This window comes from Anabrus simplex, chromosome 5 (genome assembly GCF_040414725.1).
Source record: "Anabrus simplex isolate iqAnaSimp1 chromosome 5, ASM4041472v1, whole genome shotgun sequence".
NCBI lineage: Eukaryota > Metazoa > Arthropoda > Insecta > Orthoptera > Tettigoniidae > Anabrus > Anabrus simplex.
The window spans coordinates 297,840,354-297,855,658 of NC_090269.1; the positions used below are offsets into that span (position 1 = coordinate 297,840,354).

Here is a 15,305-nt window from a genome sequence, read left to right on the forward strand (position 1 = left end):
AGTTCATGGTAATTATCCATTGAGCCTTTCTGTATTCAATCTGCAAGCACATAAAGGAATCAAGTGCTTTCACAATCTTCTAACCTGCAATGCAGGCAATACAATACCAGACACTGAAACCAAAGTTGACATCTATTGTATTATAGCATTTGTGAGTGTATCATTTTCCATACATTTTGGAGAAATTTTCATCTCAAAATAATTGGGTGCAGACAATACAATTTGTTGGAAGTGAAAACTTCTCTTGCAGTGAACTAATTATTCATCAGCACCTTATATACAATGGACTAAGAATGGCATCTTGTGATACACAGAATATGTGATTCCATTTTTATTTATTCGGAATAAGGTACTGTTATTATGTTGGAAGTTATTGTACGGAGAAGGATGCAAGTGGCTATATGTAAACATTTAAACGGGACTAAGAAGTGAGTCAATAAAGTTTGTACAATGAGAATTGTGTTCAGTGTGATAGGGAAGTGGTGAATCATGTAGATTCAGTGAGGTTCCAACATATTGGTGACCCCGACATGATTGTAGCGCAGACATTGGTAAGTTCTAGCTTAATATTATTTATTACATACAATAAGGGTGAGCTATATCAAGACACGAAAGTCAGTCGGAACAAAATTCACAAAGATTTATCATGCTTTTATACATGAAATGGGTGAGAGAGACCCCAAAGAGGAATTTATAAATAAATTTTCGACCTTAGGGATGTTAAGTGGCAAGTTACATGAACTTGATGAGCAGATTTCTACTAAATAGATGGAAGATAATAATAAGCCTAAGTCAGTTTTTGACAGAGAATATTGATAGGATAGGATAGGATAGGATAGGATAGGATAGGATAGGATAGGATAGGATAGGATAGGATAGGATAGGATAGGATAGGATAGGATAGGATAGGATAGGATAGGTTTATTCTTCCATCAAATCAAATACATGTATACAAAGTACATTTTGATATTGGATACGTCTTAAAGCTATATGATACAAAAGAAATCTTTAACTACAACAAATAAATCATTATGAACAAATAAATCATTCCGTATAACAAATCACTATGTACATTTTACATTCTAATCTTGTAATTACAGCACTGAATAAACTGTCTTATTTAGATATTCCTCTACAAAATAAAAACAATGGTATGCCAGATATGCCTTCGATATGGGTTCGAACCCACTATCTCCCGATTACTGTATACTGGCCGCACTTAAGCGAATGCAGCTATCAAGCTCGGTACACATACCTTCAGCCTTCCTCAGGCAGCACATAGCCTCACTACTCCATCTGTCAATTCTTCCCCAACCTGTAGAACGTGTAATAAAATGAACAAAGATGCAGTTGCCCAAGTGTAGAAATCAAAGATTATTTTGGCGTTTGGAGTCAGTTTAGAAGTATTCACGAAGATCATGGGATAAAAGATGAAGACAAATTTCAGTATATAATCCAAATTTCAGTATATAATCCTGGCTACAACAGAGGGCTCCAGGGCTAATAGTATTCTCAATAGCTTCCCATGCACCACTGAAGACTACAAGAAGCGGCAGAAAGATAGGATTTCCTTTCATATTTTCTGAATTATTATATTAATTGCTCCTAACTTCATAATTGCTGTTTTGATTATACATTCATATCAAAATGTGGGAGGATATTGGAAATGAAAACTTCTCTTGCAGTGAACTAATTAGTCATCAGCACCTTATAGACAATGGAATTTAAAAAGGGCATCTTGTGATACAAAGATTATTTTGGCGTTTGGAGTCAGTTCAGAAGTATTCACGAAGATCATGGGATAAAATTTTTTTTTATTTGGTGGAAGGTATTGTTATTATGTTGTAAAGTTATTGTACAGAGATGGACGGAAGTGGTCGTGAATAGTTAAACGGAATGAAGAAGTGATACCAATATAAATGGTCCATTATTGGACGTTATAAATTTTCCAGCTAACTCATTCCTGGTTGCCAGCGTTTTGCCTCAGTGTGTAAGTTGGGCTCATCAGTTGGTAAATAGCACACCCACCAAGACGCATGGCTAGTGCATACCATGGAGGCAACTCCATAGGCTACTTGGAGCCACCGGCAGTGCCAATGCACTATGAGAGACTTTGTCTCATTACCAAAAATTGATGCCTGCCTGGCCATCGGATGATACAGATGTTGATACAGATGTTTATTCCCGTAGGGAACCTGAAATATTTGTCCCGAATGAATAAATTTACAATGCATCCTGGTGAGTGTGCTATTTACCAACTGATGAGCCCAACTTAGCACACTGGGGTGAAACGCTGGCAACCAGGAACAAGTTAGCTGGAAAATTTATAATGTCCAATAACAGACCATTTATATTGATATTATAAATGACGAAGTGAGTCAATAAAGTCTGTAGGTTGAGAACTGTGTTAAGAGTGACATGGAAAGGTTTTTTTTCCTTCCCCCAATTTGTTTTATCTCCCCCTAACACAGATAGGTCTTATGGCGATGATGAGATAGGAAAGGGCTAGGAGTGAGAAGGAAGTGACCAATGGTCTTAATTAAGCTACAGCCCCAGCCAGCATTTGCCTGGTGTGAAAATGGGAAGCCACCGAAAACTATCTTCAGGGTTACTGACAATGGGGTTTGAACTCACTATCTCCCAAATGCAAGTTGATAGCTACGTGACCCAAACCGCAAAACCATTTGCTCAGTGACATGGAAATGGTGAATCGAGTAGATTCTTGTAAGTTCCAACACAACGCATAGTGAGGTTTTTACCATTCAATACATAGTCAAAAAAGTATGAAATACTCCTTTAAAGGAGTCACATTCTAGAAATATGGAACATTGTAACTGCATGTAATAAATGTTTAAAGTACAATTTTATGTTTCATTCTCAAGATGTTTATTCTTATACTATTACATAAGCCTGTCTTCGACAGTCAAAATTATTATCTATAAAGTAATTGGTAATTCTAAATGAATTCTTAATATAGACATGATATGTCTATAAGTATGGGTCGTGAAAGCATCAAGGGCAAAACTATTAACATATCATATGAATAAAAGTTACACCTTCCAGATTTTGTATGGCATTCGAATGGAATCAAAACAGGTATTGCAGTATTTTCTTAGAAAACAAATTGAGTGCAGTTGTAGGTCGGAGTTGTACTTTGACGTCTGCTCTGCATACTCTTGAGACAGCAACACGCAACTGTCCAAAACACTGGAGTGGGTAAATTTATCCCAACTTTAAAGTTTATCCTGGTGACTTACTCATTGTGACAGAGATAGCTACATTTGAGAGGAAATTGCCTCTATTTAAGAACGAGTGGTATACCGGGATTCACAGGTGCTAAATCTATTGTTGGAATGAAACATTTCTTCCTGCAGCTGATCCCGTCTGAATTTCTGCATGAATAATATTTTTGTATAGCTTCAGTACAGTCAATCTCATTCCATTACACAAACCAGCTTTATTAACTTTACTAGCACCATCGCACACTGTAGAGTCAATGGTAAAGTACGTTATTTGGTCACCTATTCAGAACCTATTGGTTGATGATGTTAACTTGTTCATTTCTTGGGCAAAAAATTGCTAGTTTAGAAAACATTGTATTCTCACTTGGAATTGATCATCTGGTCCCCCAGTGGGATAAATGAATTAACGTTTTTGGTAATATGGTAATAAAACCATTCCACGGTCAATTGTAGCGGGTTTTCATTTGACTGCCCCTTATAATCCAAACACCAAAGCTATGATTATAAACTCCAGCACAATATTTACAAAGTTAAATAATGTATTGTACCTACACAAGTTTACTAAAATTCTTCAGATCTATGCATTCATTAACAGAGAGTAGGGCACTGAACTTTTCACCTAATATTACAAGCTATTGCATGACAGCACACATTACCAATACTGAAATGTCAGCTTCTTGGACTAATTCTCCTTTTGAATCCATTACCTTGATTGATTTCGATATGGTGATATTGGAACTACGTATTTATCATGGAGGTAAGCTGGTATGAAGGTATATATATAGATATATGACTTGATCTGAAACTTGTTTGTCCCTTTCCATTTCTTTCAAAGAACTGTATTGTGACCTTTCGAGATAAGAGACTAAACATGGCTGACTGCAGACTATCTTATTAAGGTAAAGCAAAGAGGAAAGGAGCAAGATCATGAAAGGAATGGTTATATCATGGCCCGAGGATCAAATCTTGGGAATACATTTATCCAGGTGCTAATCTAATTTTATAAAACTTCAACAACATATTTATTGAAATAACGGACAAGTTGATGACATGCTGCATGTTTGAATGAGTGAATTTTAAGGATTTGGTAAATTTAATGAACATTTTTTAGGTGATAGACACCATGTATAAAGGCTAGGAACGACTCCTGTTGTATGTATCAGGGCTGGAAGGGAAAGCTGACGTAATGTTCGGCACGCAAAAAAAAAGGGCCGAGATTTCTCCTACATTAAAAATATGAAATTCCCAATGTAAGATAGTTAAAACTGTGAAAAGAATTTGGAGAAGTACTGGTCAGAAGATGCAGCAAGAACCAAACAACAAGATGCACAGTAACCTAAGGCTACAATGGCAGGTTTGGGTTCTTCATCTCATTTCATTATCTGTTTTAACTTCTTGGGTTGGTTTTTCCTCCAGACTCAGCAAGGGATTCCATCTCTACCACCTCAAGGGCAGTGTCCTGGAGGTTGGCTGAGGTGGGTCTCCCTGTACTCAGTTGACCTTCTGAGGCTGAGACGACCCCAGCAACAAATCACCTTTCGCTAGAAAAGTTATCTTGGTTGGTGCAGACTGGTAGTAATTCCTCACTGTTACAGAACAGGTGTTATCCAGTTACATCTTAAATATTCATATCATCTGCAAACAGCATTACCTTCAGCTCTCTGTCCCCATATGCTACCTTTGTCTCCTTCACAATTTCGTCCATAACCATATAACAGCCATATGTATATATATGTATGGCCAATTAGTTTTTTAAGTGTTTTAAGATCTTATGGCTGATTATGGCCTAATATCAATAAGCCGAAACTAGTACCAAGATTAAAATTAATTGAAGTACTAATTTTATATTGTATTGATTAGGTGGATTACTCGGTAGTGTCCTGACTGAAGATAGCTGATCAAATGCTGAAATCACAGAGTTCAAAGAGAAGCTGTCCTTTACTATCGGGTTAGAAGCCTTCTCTGGGACAGTCAGATTCCAATACTGGCCAAACAAACACTTTATCAAGCTTACTTCTTGCCTATAACAACCGGCCATGAAACTCATATCATCGCAGGCAGAGATAAAAGTAGACTCCAAGCTGCAGAAATGAAATTACTCCAGACAATGCTACAAAAAACCAGGAGAGATAAGGTCTGCAAAGAGAGGATTCACCAAGATATTCAAATAAGAGGATCATTATGTGATACCATAATCAGATCAAGATTGAAATGGTATGGCCATGTAACAAGAATGAATTGGATTCTTGCTCAGTAGCAATGAGGAATGGTTGGAGAATACCTTACACGGCAAAAGACCTAGAGGCAGACCTCGAAGAAGATGGATCGAACAAGTCAAACAAGATTTAGAACATACAGGAGTGGACTAGAACCAAGTACAGGAAGAAGAATGGCGCCTGAATTGACTGAAGAGGCGAGTGCTCATACACCACACCTGGGAAACTGGAGACGGTTAACTGATGATGATGATTGATTAGGTGGATTACCTCATCTGTCTACAATAATTATACTGCCATCAATACCGTACTAGGAAAAGTTGCTGGGCTAAGGAGCATGAGAAAGGTCTCAGGTAGTGATTGATTCTTAGGAGCCGGTACAGAGAAAGGAGTTTGCAGAGTGAGATAATAGATGTTATTTTACTAAATGAAAATTTATTCCAATGTCTAGGCGCATAAATAACCGTCTTATTATCTTGCATTTAAAACTCAGAAATGACTTGGAAATATATTCTTTCATGTATATTCAACCAAAATTGGAATTCTGAAAATTCTTTTCTATAATTGAAGTTGAAAAATAAACTTATTTCTTCATGAAATTCGTAAGTTAAACTTGGTTTCATAAGTTATTAGGATCCATAGCTTCATGGGACATACACCACACTCTCACGCGCCCATCAGCTCGATACAACTGGAAACGGGATTCATCGGACCATACCACATTGCCGATGTTCACTGGCCCATGCAAGTCGTTGAGCTCTGTGTCGAGGTGTCAGCAAAGGGACACAAGTTAGTCGTTGGCTGGTGAAGCTTATGTAGTATAGTTGCCTCCTTACAGACCTGGTGGAAATGGGTTCCTGACCCCCAACATTCAACTGGGCGGTGATCTGATTCACAGTAACCTGTCGAGCGCCCAGTATGGTTCTGCGGAGGCGACGTGATGTCCGTCTGTTAAACACCTGTGGTCTTCATGTGCAGCGGTTTACACGGGAGGCAACATTCTCTCTGCGATATTAAAGATCCACTCGACACTGTTGAACTCGGGAAACCCGACTTCGCGTGTAATCTCCTCAATGCTATGATCCATGCGCCATGCGCTGATGATCATCCCACGTTCAAAGTTGGTTAACTCGCGACGTGTTGCCATCTTCACGACACTGGTGTCTGTGACAGATTGCTCAGCTACGCTGCCCCTAGTCGCAACGCACAGGGATTATACACGGCACATTTTCCAACGGGACACCCCTTCACGTGACTTTTGGCAACTGTATAATTATGATATTTCCCTCCTTCCTTTTCTCAGAATATTTAGTGTTTTACAGTTAAAGCTAAGATAGGCAATACTGATATTTGAAAGTAGCTCGAAGGAAATTTATAATTTCTTACAAAATTGTACAAAAGTCTTTTAATCCTCCTAGTCAATACTATATATTTTTACGTCCAATTAAGACGAAAGTTCACATATAAAGAGACATGTTTCGACCCGGCATTGGGTCATCCTCAGTAGGACATGTATTGTCCCCGTGAAAATTGGCGATCTTATGAATATTTTAACAAGTGGAAAGCAAAAATTTTATTGTCTGCTTGAAGCTGCAACACATCACTTGGGAACTTGTGGCGAGCCGTGAACGAGTTTTTTTTGTCGTTCAGAGGGGTGCGATACGTCACCGGCAAGACTGTGTCAAGGTTATAGCTAACCACGTGACTGCCTTCGCACGCGCGACTCAGCCTGTTTCTAGAATAGTCTGCGCAAATTAAAGGTGATCATCAGCCAATTACCGTACTCGCTGAAGAACACGCCTCCCTGGGCTAATTAGATATAAAAGGCCTTGCTTCGAGTGAATCGCTCTCTTATGCTTAATGCTCTTTGCTTTACGCTCTTCTTAATGCTTGTTCGCTGCGTGAGACATCACATCACCGGACCACGTGGAAGGAGAAATTTCAAGACAAGTCGACGCCCGTTCTACCAGAATTTAGTCTGATAATTAGTGAATTCTGTGGAATCAAAATACCTAGGAGCCAAGTTAAGTGTGACAGTGTAGACGAGCTGTTTATATTCTGCGTGTGCTTGTTCAAAATACTTAATTTTGTCATCTCAGTTACAGCTTGTGACCAGCAATCAACGAGGACGTCTTGGAATTGAAGATCTCAAGATGAAGAATTCCGCAACTACCAACATCATTTCATCGAGGGACATCCATCGCAGAGCCTCCATGGAGCTGTAAAAATGTAAGGCGTCTCTGGTAATTGGAAGAAGACTGGCCGGAGTATGCTGAAATAACTGACTGTCGACGGGAATCGAACTCTACAAAAACTTGAGTACCTTTTTAATTTAATTTATCTGTCCTATCTTCTGTACAACTAGAGATCTTTCTTCTTAAGTCGTAGATCTATCAGTTTGCTGTAGTTAGAAATATTTCATTTTCCTACTTCTTAAGGTGTCATGGTAGACTAGGTACGTGTGAATGAGATTTTGGAATCTATTAGAATAGACGTAGGTTGTCTTTGACTGACTTCCCATGCTTAAGGAGCTTAAGTTTAATAATCACTGACCACACGATAAATCTACTTTATTTGTAATATTGAAAGTTACCGGACGGAAAATGTGCGTGTACATCTTGAGTGAATAGGGTCGAACCTAGTGTCTTTAAAATCACTTGCTGTTTTTTATGATGAAGTCATCTAATTTTTCGACATTCCAGGAGAATCAGTAGATGTAATAATCACTTAAATAATAATATTGATTAAAGATCGGGTAAAACAGAAGTAAACGCTCGTGAGCCATAAAACTACTGTAGAATTCCTAAATGTGAGATAGAATGTGCTCTGTTCATGTAGGGTCTGGAATATGGCCTATCCTGAGGGATATTTGTTGCATAATTGTGTAAATGATGAATTAGTGGTGATATTGATTTATTCTTGTGTATTTGGAGCGCAAGATAGATTATAATTAGTGGAGCACGTGTTTGTGAGTGTATTTCACAGGTAGGAAGTAAAAATAATGCGAGTAAGGCTCACGCTTGCGGTAAATTCAACCTGTAGCCCACATGATGGTAGTGCTTATGGATTTTACTAGAATCTTCCATTATAATCTCATGAATTAGATGAACTTGCGCTGATATGTGAAATGTATTTCTATCAAGTGATACTCATGACTTCGATCACTAGCCACCATTAATGTAGGAGAATTTATGTGCACGAATTATTTTTGCGAGACATTACGCGTCCCGACCATTGATAAAAATCATAACTAAAATTGCTAAGTCAGGATTCGTTGTAAATAGTGTACATAAAACGTGTTTCCCTAGTGTGAATGTGTGTGTAAATGTATATTTCTCTTGTGCCATGTTTATTTCATTTAATTTTGATCTGGTCGCGCACTCGCCGTGACGCGGATCACATTCATCGTTGTGTGTTGCCTTAAGAAATAATTTCATGCCCTTAAGGGAAGGTTTAATTAAATTAAGTCAAGGAAGACTAGGAAGGAATTTAATTTTTATTTGCGAGATTTAAAAGGAAAGATCATCTCGTTACTTTGTAAAGGCACTCGATTTGTAACAAAATTTATTTAACTAGCTCACACGTTGGTAATGTAAATTTCTAAAAATCTGAAATACTTTAAGATTAATTTGAATAGAAATGAAATGCAAAGGTTAAAGGTAGAAACTTTGTCAGCCGCATGATTGCTTTAAAACATTGTGAAAATAAGTCATTAATAATTAATCAAAAATCATTACTCTGAAATATTAATGATGAACATTAGATAAATGATGCGGTGGAGAATTAGTAAGAACACGATCGTGTGACAATGAAACAGGTTAATTGAATGATAATAATAATAATAATAATCGAGATAATAATTAATTAATTTGAGAATTTTAGAAACAGTTTTTCTTTGCTACTGAAGTTCACGTTAGTGTCATTAACCATTATTAAATATTGTAAATGACTAATTCAGTTGTGTACATAGCAAAGACCACGTGTTGAGGCAACTTTAAATTGGTGAAACTTTAAACACATGTTTATTTAGTTCTTTCAGTCAAATGTTTGGTTTAAAAAGGCAAGTGGCCTAATTACTTCTTTGGTTTCATTTACAGCACAGTAGAGCTGGAGATATGAACACGAGTCACTCTAGATCGAGGAAGAAACCCGATATTATGAAAGCTCTGTTATGTAAAGGAAATATTAGCAAGAATATTTTGTTGTTTAATTGCTTATGTGAATAAATGTCAGAGTGTTGTTTTAATATTTCTTTTTATCCTGCTTGGTCATCAATCCTTACAACCCTTAAATGCCTCTAGAAAGTGATAGCCAACGATCGAACGGTCCACCTTGGGACTCATCGCTCGATGGCTGGGCTTAGCTCGGGAAAAATGGGGGCATTTAAGATGGCTTAATTCAAGCGTGGGGCTCGAGATTGGCTTATCCAAGCTCGAAAATGATCTTGTGCTGTCCAGTGTTTATGACATTGACAAGATCAGATGACCAATTAAATTAGGCTGACTCTGACACATTTATTCGCCCAAATTCTTGTGGCTAACATAAGCACATGTTAAATGTAACTTGTATGAATATTGTTAAAAACAAATTCTTGCTGGTAATTAGAAATTTGAATTTGCTGCGATGATAATTAATTAAAGTTAGATTCATAATTGCGACCGATATTGGTGAAAATTTGGAACTTTCATGATATCGACAAATCGGTGCCTTCACAAATTTGATAGAGTTCGATTCCCAATATTTCAGTAGTCCGGTTAGAATCCTTCCAATACCAGAATAGCCATTTAATGAATAATTGTAACCATGGAGGACTTAAGGCAGATGTTGTTGGCTATGGAGGAGAGGATTAATGCCAACTTGAACATTAGTCAAGCTAACTTAGAGAAAAGACTTAGTGAAAATCAGGCTCACTTAGAGGAAAAACTTAGTGGAAATCAGGCCAACCTAGAGAAAACTTTAGAGAAAAACTTAGAGAAAGGACTCTTTGAACTCAATAATAGTCAAGCTAACTTAGAGAAAAACCTAGAGAGAAAACTTAGTGACACTCAGGTACACTTAGAAAAAGGACTTAGTGATCTCAGTGACGCACAAATAAACCTCGAAAAATCTCTCGGGGAAGCTATTGAAGAAAAGTTGACGGACATTAAAAACCAAACTGAAGAAGGTTTAGGAAAAATATGTTCGGACATTAAACTTTTTAACGGCAAGCTAGCCTCAATGCAGAGCGAGCTCGTAATAGTCAAAAACGATTTCGCTACTATGAAAAAGGAGGTAAACGAAAACATTGCCAAGTCTATGGCGGGCATGTCCAATGAATTCAGTGAACGACTGGCGAACGTTCAGCAGGACATATTAACTGGAATCGACAAATACAAGGGCGAAGTTGAACAATCATTCCTGAATATTGAGGAAAAGATTGACATAAATTCAGAGGACCTTAAGGTTACGAAAACGGCTTGGGCGAAGAAATTCATTGGATTAAACGAAAAACTACAACAAGTCGAAAAGGGCATTCTCGACAAAATCGAGACATCCCAAGTCGATACATCGGAACGGATGGATTATATCCACGAGTCGCTTGAGGATAGTTGGGGCGAAATAAAAACCATCAAAACCACCCTGATGAATGCCATACATAAGGTCACGACTGAGTCAAAAACTGAAACCGAAGGGATTCGAAAGGAGTACACGGATGGAATTAAGGAGCTTGTACATGAAATGCATCTCCTGAAAATCCAGAACGAGAACACTAGCAAGGTCACCAACTCATTGCTAGAGAAGCAGGCATTACTGGAGCAACGTGTAACCGGCACGGGTCTGACGTCAACTCCACTTGCAACTGCAGGGACAGGCGCTGCGAAGACAATTGACATTTCTTCAGAGCCGACAGTAAATGCGTCTCAAATGAATACAACCGGCCAGACGCAAATAGTAAATATAATTCGTCTTCACGAAGACCAACCCAAGAAATTCAATAACGTTAGAGGAAACGTGACTCCGAAAGGCTTTATTCGGGAACTGCAGGATTACTTTCGCGATGCGAAAATTCCACCAGAAAGGCAGCTAAGAGTCACCGAAAAATTCCTGGAAGACTCAGTTCATACCTGGTTTGTTGCATTTCGATTTTCGTTTGACGATTTCGAAAGTTTCAAGAAAGCATTCCTGGAGAAGTACTGGAATAGCGACGTTCAATACAACCTTAGGACGGAGTTATACGCCAGGAAATATGCATCATCTACGCCTACGAGATATGCGGACTTCCTGTCCAGCCAATTAAGAAAATTAAGGGAACTAGACTCACCGCCATCAGAACCTGAGTTGGTTAAGTTGATCACCCGACAGTTACCACCAGATGTGCAGAGGATCATGATAGCCTCAAATACGCAATCTGCAATTCAGGCTGAGGCGTTGTTAAGACAATTAGACATGACGTCCAAGGAACCAGTTCGTCAGGGACGAAATTCGGAACCTCAGATCCATCAGGTAACAACGAATAAGGAGGAAGAATCGAAATCAGTCAACCAAGGGAGAACGTGGAAACGTAACCCTGGAGGGCAAGATTCACCTCGTGATCGATCGCCCGTACGCAGAAATAGACCCATTAGAAACTGGGAATATTCCAGACGTAACGAGAGGAAGCGTCCATACTCAGATTACCGAAGGAGTTGGAAGCGAAACCAGGACTTCCGCCACTCAAGAGGAAGGAGAGACTGGCGAGAAGAAGAAAAGGAGAAATATCTAAAAGATCTTCAAAACTCGACGCAGGAAAACGAAAGATGGCGAAGAGCAATCCAAACCCAGGATACCAACCCTGATATCGTGGGAGCGGAAAGCCTTCAATACCAAGAGGCCAAGGCTCGGGGAAGCCAACATAACAACTCGAGTCAGGAGCACAGCCAGGGTGCTGACAAAAAAAAACTCCATCTCCAGTAAGAGGAGATAGCCTGAATCCTGAAGGCAAAATTACTAAACTTCAAGAATGGATTGTGGTACAGGTCGACTCATGGACTACCAAGCCCGAAGACTTGTTGGACGAGGTTGGTCAGCGTAACAGCGAAATACCATCGACGTTACCCATCATTTCAGCACGAATCTGCAATGTTCACGTAAAATGTCTCATAGATACTGGATCGACGATTAGCGTCATTTCGACGGCATTTTTGAGAGACCTGAGGGACCGAAATGATATACCTGTCATACCGGTATCTCACGTAAAAATTAAAGGCATAATACCGGACAAGTCTGTCATGTGTAAACAACAGACATTGTTGGATGTCGAGATTGGACGGACGATATTTCCTCAAGTGTTCCTAGCCATGTCCAACATTAAATTTAATATTATTTTGGGTGCAGACTTCCTAATGTCTTACCAAGCCATGATTGACATGCAGTCAAACTCCATTCAATTCAGGAAGGCGGATTTTTCCGAGACTGCCATGCTAAACCCTTCCGATGTAAACAATCCATCTGCTTATTGCGGGGAAACAGACGCCTTATCTCCGAGGGAAACCGAAGACCATGAGGCCTCTGAGGAAATTTTAATGGCCATGGATAAAGTGTTAGAAGAAGGCGATAACGACATACACCCCTTCGATCTCATTTTTGAGAAATCAAGGCAAGCCATGGGTACGGAAAAAGAACAGATTCAGCTGCAGAATTTGCTACTGAAATATAAGAACTTGTTCGATTCCAAACCAGGTCTTATTCCCAACTTTCAATACTCACTTCTTGTGACAGACTGGCTACCCTTCAAGAAGAAGCCGTATCCGATACCGGAAAAATTTTACTCCAGAGTCGGCAAGATTATTGAAGAAATGGAGAGGGATGGAATCGTCATGAAAGCTAGCAGTCCATTCATTAACCCTTTAGTAGTCGTGTCTAAGCCAGACGGATCGCTGCGCGTGTGTTTAGACGCTCGATCCGTGAACGAAAAGCTAATTCCGGAGAATGATCAGCCTCCGACGATCAAAGACGTCATTAGAAAATTCAGGGGTATGAGATACTTCTCTTCTGTTGATTTTACGTCATCCTACTTTCATATTCTGCTTGAAGAAAAATCTAGGCTATTGACAGGCTTCATATACGACCAGCAAACCTATGTTTTCTGCAGGCTACCCTTCGGAATCCGTAACGCTGGCTGCGCGCTTATCCGAGCACTCGAAAGATGCCTAACCGACGAGGTTAAAGCCTTTACAACGAGGTATGTTGATGATCTCCTCCTAGCGAGTGAAACATTAGAGGAACACCTCGTTAAATTGGAGAAACTCCTTAAGAATTTATCCGACGCTGGCTTCCACGTGAACCTGAAGAAGTCTCACTTTTGCAAGTCCGAAATTTTATTTCTGGGACACATCATAGACGGCGATGGCGTGAAACCCAACCCAGTCAAGATCGAAGCCATTAGTAATTTTCCTAAGCCTGTGAGAGTGAAACAGGTCCGGCAATTCTTGGGAATGGCCCAGTTCTTTTCGAACCACTGTCCTAACTACACTCAGACAGTTGCTCCATTGCAGGATCTCCTAAAGAAGGGCAATAGATGGAAGTGGAGCGCCGAATGTGACAAAGCCTTCGCTAAGACGAAAGAAATGCTCGTAAACAACGTTAAGCTGGGGTACCCTGACTTTACTAGGCCCTTTATTCTACAAACTGATGCCTCAAACATTGGGATAGGAGCCGTTCTTTTCCAAGAAGATAAGGAGAACCCTGAAAACAGGACATACTTGGCTTTCGTCAGCAGGAAGATAAGGAAGCACGAGAAACATTACTCCGTAACTGAACTGGAAATGTTATCCATAGTCTACGCTCTCAAATACTGGCAGAAATTAATTTACGGATTTCCCATCATTGTCAGGACTGACCATCGTGCATTAACTTTCATGTTAAAAACAACTATGGCTTCCGAACGAGTTTTCAGATGGACACTCTTTGTACAACAATTTAACCTCCAGTTAGAACATTGCTCCGGGAAGAACAACCTGTTAGCCGACTGCCTGAGTCGAAACCCTAATTCTGAAGTCGCAGAGATACATCAGATAACGTTAATTCAGGAAGACCACGAGTTCCTACGCAAACTTGGTTACCTTCGACAGGCACAGAAGCGGGACCCTAAGTTACGGCCTATCATTGACTGTCTCGAAGACAAACTTACCCCAAACGAGCCAGGATTTCGGAAAATAAAGAGACAAGCTAGAAATTTCCGCTATATCAATGGAACCCTGTATAAGTTCATTGACTCTGCTAGGACTAAACTACGAGCTGTTATACCGCCAAAGCTACGGGAACTTCTTACTTGGCACGTCCATAGAATTACAGGTCATGGTGGAGTAGATAAGACTGTTGCCACGATATTAGAATCATTCACATGGGAAGGATTGAGAACCTTTGTAAATGATGTCGTCAGGACATGTGACACTTGTCAGAGAGTCAAACCAAGCTCTCATTTATTACAGCAAAGTCCCATTCCTATTTTGCCATCTGCTCCGAAAGAACTCTACGCAATGGACTTGTTCGGTCAGATTCCAACTTCTAAGCGAGGGAACCGTCATGTGGTTGTCACCATCGATGTGTTTTCCAAGTACGTGACGTTATATCCAATCCAGAAGGCCACTACTAAAGCCGTTCTGTGGAGAATCACCCGGAATATAATTCCTCACATGGGAAAGCCTCAGGCCATTCTAACAGACCACGGACCGCAATTCACCTCGGCCGAATTTAAACAAGCCATGACCCAACTGGGCATCAAACATGTACTAAATTCCGTGAGACATCCGTCTAGTAATCCAGCGGAACGTGTAATGCAAGAGCTGGCCAAGTTCTGTAGAATATTCTGCGGGAATGCTCATTGGAA

At 39.6% G+C, this 15,305-nt stretch overlaps 1 protein-coding gene across 3 annotated transcripts in view; it reads right to left on the reverse strand.

Annotated features, from left to right (window-relative positions):
• The window catches only part of PEK (pancreatic eIF-2alpha kinase), a 360,137-nt gene that overhangs the window by 72,530 nt on the left and 272,302 nt on the right, over positions 1–15,305 (reverse strand). The gene's annotated exons all lie outside the window — the stretch shown is intronic.